Here is an 8,645-nt window from a genome sequence, read left to right as displayed (position 1 = left end):
GATGGATTCAGTCAATGAAAGACACCAGTGAGTCAGTCGCTAGTTTAAGCTTTCAGTAGCCCAAAAGGGGGGAGTTAAGATCAATCCAGGGTATTAATAAATGACTCTCACAAGTTTGTTGCAACTAGAACAAGTTTGCAGGAAGACAAGAGAGAGGAGAGGTGAGGAAGGTTTGGAGCAGAAGAAACCTAGTGACAAAGAGATCACTGTTTGGCTCTCTCTCCAATTAGCCCATTCGGCTACGGAAGTGTGATTGTCACTTAGTTAATCCGCAGGACTGGGTTCTCTGGTGAGGGGCAAACCTTTGTGAATACCATGTGTGTGTTTACCCTTTGGCTATTCTTGAGAGTGAGGGCATGAACCCAGATGTAGTGGTCCATGTAGGGACCAACGATGTAGGTAAGGTGAGTGAGGGGGTCCTGCTTAGAGAGTTCAGGGAGTTAGGAGTGAAGCTGAAAGGCAGGACCTCCAGGGTGACAATCTCGGGATTGCTATCTGTGCCACGTGCGAGTGAGGCGAAGAATAGAATGATTATGCACGTTAATACGAGGCTGAGAGCATGGTGCAGGAAGGAAGGGTTCAGGTTTTTGGATAATTGGTCTTTGTTCCAGGGACATTGGGATCTGTTTCGAAGGGACGGTCTACATCTGAACCGGAGGGGTACTAACATTCTTGCAGGAGTGTTTGCCAGTGCTGCTCGGGGGGGTTTAAACTAGATGTGCAGGGGGCAGGGATCCAGATCCAGAGGGTTGGTCAGAAGGAGCATGGGGTTAAATGTGTAGAAGGTTTGGGTGATCTTGAGAAGGTCATCAAAATTCAGGGTGCAATTAGCCTGATGGAAGTTCAAGGAGCTGGGTTAGGTACAGTAGACAGTGTTTTAAGCAAAGAGAGGAGGAATGGGCTCAGAATTCTATACTTGAATGCGCGTAGTGTCAGAAATAAGACAGATGAGCTTGAAGCTCAGATGAAAATGGGGAACTACGATATTGTTGGGATAACGGAGACATGGCTGCAAGGGGATCAGGCCTGGGAATTGAGTGTACCAGGGTATACATGCTATCGTAGAGACAGAAATATGGGAAGAGTGGGTGGGGTGGCCCTGTTGGTGAGGAATGAGATTCAGTCCTTAGCAAGAGGTGACTTGGGAAAAGGGGAAGTAGAGTCTGTGTGGATTGAGCTGAGGAACAGTAAGGGTAAAAAGACCCTAATGGGTGGTGTGTACAGGCCCCCAAACAGTAGCGTGGATATTGGGTACAAGTTGATTAGGGAGTTAACATTGGCATGTGCTAAAGGTAATGCAGTCGTTATGGGAGATTTCAACATGCAGGTGAACTGGGAGAATCAGGTAGGTGCTGGACCCCAGGATAGGGAGTTTGTGGAGTGTCTAAGGGATGTATTTTTGGAACAGCTTGTGCTTGAGCCAACCAGGAACGAGGCTATTTTGGACTTGGTGATGTGTAATGAACAGGAATTGATAAGTGATCTTGAAGTAAAGGAGCCATTAGGAAGTAGTGATCATAACATGATAAGTTTTTATCTACAATTTGAGAGGGATAAGGGCAGATCAGAGGTGTCAGTTGCAATTAAATAAAGGAGACTACGGAGCCATGAGGGAAGAGCTGGCCAAAGTTAAATGGGCAGATGCCCTGGCAGGAAAGACAGTGGATCAGCAGTGGCAGATATTCTTGGGGATAATACAAAAGATGCAAAAGCAGTTCATTCCAATGAGAAGGAAGGATTCAAAGAGGGGGAAGGGGCCACAGTGGTTGACAAAGGAAGTCAGAGATTGTATAGCATTAAAGAAAAAGGAGTATGACAGGGCTAAGATGAGTGGGAATACAGATGATTAGGAAAGTTTTAAGGAACAGCAGATCTTAACTAAAAAAGCAATACGGAGAGAAAAAAATCAGGTATGAGCTGAATATATATGAGCCAGGAATATAAAAGGGGATAGCAAAAGCTTTTTTAGCTATGTGAAGAGAAAGAAGATAGTTAAGAACAATGTTGGCCCCTTGAAGAATGAATTGGGAGAAATTGTTATGGGAAACAGGGAAATGGCAACAGAATTTAATGCGTACTTTAGATCTGTCTTCACCAGGGAGGACACAAGCAATCTCCTGGATGTATGGATGGGCCAGGGTCATAAGATATCAGAGGAATTGAGACAGATTGACATTAGGAAAGAAACTGTGATGAGTAGACTGGTAGGACTGAAGGCTAATAAATCCCCGGGTCCAGATGGTCTGCATCTGAGGGTTCTAAAAGAGGTGGCTCAGGAAATTGTGGATGCATTGGTAATCATTTTCCAATGTTCCTTAGATTCAGGATCAGTTCCTGAAGATTGGAGAGTGGCTAATGTTATCCCACTTTTCAAGAAGGGAGGGAAGGAGAAAACGGAGAACTATTAGCTATTAACTATTAGCCTAATGTCAGTTGTGGGGAAGATGCTTGAGTCCATTATTAAGGACGAAATCGTGGCACATCTTGATGGCAGAAATAGGATTAGGCCGAGCCATCATGGATTTACCAAGGGCAAATCATGCTTGACTAATCTGTTGGAGTTTTTTGAGGGTGTAACAAGGATGTTAGACAAGGGTAAGCCAGTAGATTTTCAGAAGGCATTCAATAAGGTGCCACATAGGAGATTAGTGAGTAAAATCAGAGCTCATGGCATTGGGGGCAGGGTTTCAACATGGATAGAAAACTGGTTAGCAGATAGAAAGCAAAGGGTAGCAGTGAATGGGTGTTTCTCAGACTGGCTGGAGGTGACTAGTGGGGTACCACAGGGCTCTGTATTGGGACCACAGCTCTTTACGATTTATGTCAACGATTTAGATGAGGGCATTGAAAACTATATCAGCAAGTTTGCTGATGATACTAAACTGGGTGACAGTGTGACATGCGAAGAGGACGTTAGGAGAATACAGGGAGACTTGGATAGGCTGGGTGAGTGGGCAGATACTTGGCAGATGTCATTCAATGTGAATAAATGTGAAGTTATCCACTTTGGAAGCTGGAACAAGAGGGCAGAGTATTGTCTGAACAGTGTAGAGTTAGGTAAGGAAGAAATGCAAAGAGACCTAGGAGTCCTAGTTCATCAGTCAATGAAGGTGAATGAGCAAGTGCAACAGGCAGTGAAGAGGGCAAATGGAATGTTGGCCTTTATTACAAGGGGAATTGAGTACAAGAGCAAGGATGTCCTTTTGCATTTGTACAGGGCCCTGGTGAGACCACACCTGGAATATTGTGTACAGTTTTGGTCTCCAGGTTTAAGGAAGGACATTCTGGCAATTGAGGAAGTGCAGTGTAGATTCACTAGGTTGATTCCTGGGATGGCAGGGCTGTCTTACGCAGAGAGATTGGAGAGATTGGGCTTGTAAACGCTGGAATTGAGGTGATTGAGAGGGGATCTGATTGAAACGTTTAAGATAATTAAAGGATTTGATAGGATTGAGGCAGGAAATAGGTTCCAGATGTTGGGAGAGTCCAGTACCAGAGGGCATGGATTGAGAATAAGAGGTCAGTTATTTAAAACAGAGTTGAGGAAGAGCTTCTTCTCTCAGAGAGTTGTGGAGGTGTGGAATGCACTGCCTCGGAAGACGGTGGAGGCTAATTCTCTGGATGCTTTCAAGAAGGAGCTAGATAGATAATCTGATGGATAGGGGAATCAAGGGATATGGGGACAAGGCAGGGACTGGGTATTGATAGTGAATGATCAGCCATGATCTCAGAATGGCGGTGCAGACTCGAGGGGCCGAATGGTCTACTTCTGCACCTATTGTCTATTGTCTATTGTCTATTGTCTATTGTCTGGGTATGGTAGTTCACTGAAGACAGGCACCTCTGTGGCAAATCATGGAACTGGATAAGTGGCTATTAGGTTATGTGTTTGAGGTAACCTTGTGGAATCTGCCGGTGTGTCGACCTTTGCCTGAGTGGTGGTTCCCTTGAAGATAGTCCCTTTTTTGTGATAAACTGCTGTTGGTGATAATCCATACGTGGATTCTGTTTGAGTATCCTGTGGCCACCACGTTGGGATGTCCCGTAGCTGAACTCAGGTGTGGTGCCACTTGTGTTGAAAGGATATTCGTTGAAGATCACTGTTGGTGATACTTCACTTGTGGAGTGGAACAACTTTGGAGATAAAACCTACTGCTATTGTTATTTTGTATTGTTGTTGTGGAATCTGTGGAATATCAACGTAATTGTCTTTTCACAACATATGCCTTTGGATTACAAATCTCTCTCTCTTACCAACAACAGCAACCTCATGCATTGAACTGAACTTTCTCCCATACCATCAGAAGATTGTATCATTTACCACCTAAGTTTGAATGAGTTTGGGAAAAATACACTCACACCTATATGTGCCTAATACTGTTAATCCTTGGTTTATCTGGTTTTAAGTTTACTATTATTGGTTGATACTAATAAATAGTGTTTTGTTTGTAGCAAAACCAGACTCCAGTGTGTTCCATTTCTGCTGGTTCTTTTAACCTGTTATGGGGTATGTAAGAGTATATAAAGCCTAGGTTGGTAGGTTCATGGGTAGTCAGGGAGAATATGATTGAGATGGAAAATAAATCAGCAATGTTATTGAAATTCAGTGAACTTTTGTTTGCACCTCAGTGTCTCTCCCTCTGCACTAGGGTCATTACTGAAGACCCTTGTCAAGAGGGTATGTGTGTTTACTTCGACACTCTGTTCTTGCCTTTTACTATTTGCTTTAATTTTTTTTAAATTCCACAACTTTTCTCCAAAGGTCAGATTGTTCATTTCCTGTATGATGTTGTTTGACTGAGCCAACTCTGATTTCACCATGGTTCAAAGTGAATTTTTAATTCACACAGTTCATGCTTTTATCAAATTTGCATTGTGTAAATAATCCAGTGTAAATTTTTTTAAATGAAGAAAGGTCCTCCATCAACAGAAAGTTGCACTTTGGTATCTGTCATTCTGAATTAATGCAGCCATCTCTTTACAGTACTTTGATAATAAATTGGAACATTCAATGGGAGGTGATCATAGGGAAACCCAGGAAATTCTTACAAGGTTTGGAGTTGACATATGGTGCAGTTTGTGATGGAACCTACACTGTAAGGACATCTCAGCATCTCCTTTCACATGTGTATCATTCCCTTTCACTTATAGGAATCCCTTATTATCTTCCAGAGTGGCCTGGCACCAGAGATCTGGATCTTCACAACAGTTTAAGAAGCTCAATGCCACGTTCTAAAAGCCAGATAAGGGTGAATAATAAATACAGTGTTGCCTAAATCCCAATAAATGAAAAAATAGATAATTCTGGTTGTGATAATTCACGGTCAGTTCAACTGTTGGGATGAAAACCTTCCTCCAAAATTTTGTTTTGTGGATTTAAAGTCCTGCCAAAGTTGTGATACTTAAAAAATATCAGTCCTGCGTTATTATCCTTCTATCACATTCAAAATTTGTTATACTCTCCCCATCCTCCTCTAGTGTCTGAGGTCTCACATCTCCCTCTCACACACTCCCTGTCTGTCCACCCTATCCAGAATTATGGACACATTTGTTTTGGCACCAGACCTCACCAGAAAAGCAATCACAACCCAGATTGGAGCAATTATCCACAAAGAATTAAGGGATGCTTATTGAAATAAAAGCCGTAATTGCAAAAGTACTCCAAAGGCATAATTTAATAAATTGTTATATGTTATATGGTTATATGTTATATGTTAAATGTTATGTATGTTTTAAATATTAATAAGTTCAAAGTTAAAAATATTATAAAAATACATTTCTGATACTTGTACTAACTTGAGATTCCTTTCCTTGCAGGCGTTTACAGGAAAATAAATAGAACTTTATGAGAAACTGTATATAAAAGACTATTAAACAACCCCTCCCCTGAAATGAATATACCTAGCAAGATTTGGAAATTACAGCAATTAACAGAAGTGCTACTTTCCACTATTTAGTCACAAATTTTATCCTATTAATGAATAGGTCCTTCTGTGCAATGTAAACAGGCAGCCAGTAGAGGGCAGTAGCTGATAATGATTGGTGTGTACAGCTACTCCCTGTAGCGACATGAGGGGGCACTTTCATTCTGCAGGCTTATGAAGGCTCCAGCTTCCATTGCAGAGATGCAAAGGGATATTCCTTGCCTCATGTTCTACTTGTTGCTCATCCTAATCATATGCTTTACTCACTATTCCATCTGCTACCTTCCTCTTAAAGACAAGTTATTCTGCAGATGCTGAAAATCCAGGGCAACACACACAGGCGGTATCCATGGAAAAGAGTAAACAGTTGGCGTTTTGGGCCAAGACCCTTCATCAGGACTGTGTCACTCATTTTGTTTACCTGTTTACCTTTGAAACCCGGTACATTCACCTTGTTACTGACCAGTTCTATATCTATAGGGGGAGCTGATCCAGTCAGATCATAGATATCGGCATGGGGCGAGGGTGTGGTGCTGTGACCCTGTGGTAGTTCATTAGTCACATCTGACAACCTAAGAAAGATATGGTTGTCCTGTTCTTTTCTCTGAGGACTTAACCCAGGCCCAGCATAGAAAGTTGCTAATCCATGCTACAAAGAAGGCACGACAGCAGCCTCGTTTCATATTGAATTTGAGGAGATTTGGGATGTCACTAAAAGCACGGAAATTTCTACAGATGTACTGTGGAGAGCATTCTAACTGGATGGTGGGGGTGGGGTGCTGCTGCACAGGATCGGAATAAGCAGCAGATTTGTAAATTTAGTAACCTCCATCATGGGCACTACCCTCCTTAGTATCCAGGATGTCTTCAAGGAGCAATGCCTCAAAGAGTTGGCGTCCATCATTATGGACCCCCATCACCCAGATCATGCCTTGATCTCATTGCTACCATTGGGAAGGAGGTACAGAAGCCTGAAGGCACACACAGATTCAGGAACAGCTTCTTCCCCTTTGCTGTCTGATTTCTGAATGGACATTGAACCCATGAAAATTATCTCACTACTTCTTAATTTTTATTTTAGCACTACTTAATTCATTTCAATAGTTAATATCTGTACCCTTAATTTAATTCAAGGATTGTGTCAATCTTATTGTATTGTTTGTCAATTTCACAGCACATGCTTGTGATATGAATTTAGATTCTAATACTTCTCTTTCTTTTTCAATCCATGTCAACACATGAAACCTCAATTCTCTAACCTCCATGATCAACTTTCTTTCAGGCCTTGAAGAAATCTTTTTGAAACTTCTCAAACACATCACAACCACTTTGATATTCTGCTGCCACATCCATTGGATAGAAGTCATAGAATTCTACAGCACAGAATCAGAGTAAAGTTTATCACTGACATATGAAGTGATGTAAGCAGTCATTGGTAACTCTATATTAGACAATGGCGTAACCAGTTATTGGCGCATCTATAACTGACAGTATTGTAACCAGTCATTGGAAACTCTATATCAAACAGTGATGTAACCAGACGTTGGTGCCTCTATATCATACAGTGATTTACCAGTCATTGGCGCTTTTATATCAGACAGTGATAAAACCAGTCATTGGTAACTCTATATCAAACATATCATTGGTGCCTCTGTATCAGAAAGTGATGTAACCAATCATTAGGGCCTTGGTATCAGACAGTGATATAGCCAATCATTGCTACCTCTATATCAAACAGTTGTGTAACCAGTCATTGTTAACTCTATATCAAACAGTTGTGTAACCAGTCATTGTTAACTCTATATCAGACATTGATCAAACCGGTCATTGGCGCTTCTATATTAGACAATGATGATGTGCCTGTCTCAAAGTGATGTCACCAGTCATTGCTACCTCTATATCAGACAGTGATGTAACCAGTGATTGGCGCTTCTATATCAGATGGTGATGTAACTAGTTATTGGTAACTCTCTCTAAGAGTGATGGAACCTGTCATTGGTAACTCTATATCAAACAATTATGTAACTAGTTATTGGTAACTCTCCCTAAGACAGGGATGGAACCTGTCATTGTTAACTCTATATTGGAGTGCTGTAACCAGTCTTTGGTGCCACTATATCAGAGAGTGATGTAACCAGATATTGGCAACTCTATATCAGACAGTGATGCAACCAGTCATTAGCAACTCTACATCAGAGTGATTGAACCAGTCTTTGGTGCCTCTATATCAGACAGTGATGTAATCCATCTTTGGTCAGTCTATATCAAACAGTGATGTAGCCAGACCTTGGCACCTCTATTTCAGAGTGATGAAACCAGACATTGATGTCTCTCTATCAGACAATGATTTAAAAAGTCATTGGCACCTCCATATCAGACTGTGATGTAACCAGGCATTGGCGCCTCTATATCAGACAGTGATGTAAACATGGGTCTGGACTGTTGATATAAACATTTGACTAGACTGTTTTGATAGACGTGGGTCTGGACAGTTGAGATAAATATAGCTGGACAGTTGAATTAAATGCAAGGCTGGACTGTTGACCTAAATGCAGATGGACTTTTGATATAAACGTGGTTCTGTACTCTTGATATAAACGCGATGCTGAGTGTTGATATAAATGCAACTGGACAGTTGAACAAAATGCAGGACTGGACTGTTGAAACTCACCAGATGAAACCTAACGTTTGGGTTCTTTAACCCTTGGTTTGGTTACTGGT

This window comes from Hypanus sabinus, chromosome 21, assembly GCF_030144855.1.
Source record: "Hypanus sabinus isolate sHypSab1 chromosome 21, sHypSab1.hap1, whole genome shotgun sequence".
Classification (NCBI taxonomy): domain Eukaryota; kingdom Metazoa; phylum Chordata; class Chondrichthyes; order Myliobatiformes; family Dasyatidae; genus Hypanus; species Hypanus sabinus.
Note: the sequence above shows the minus strand (reverse complement) of the source record.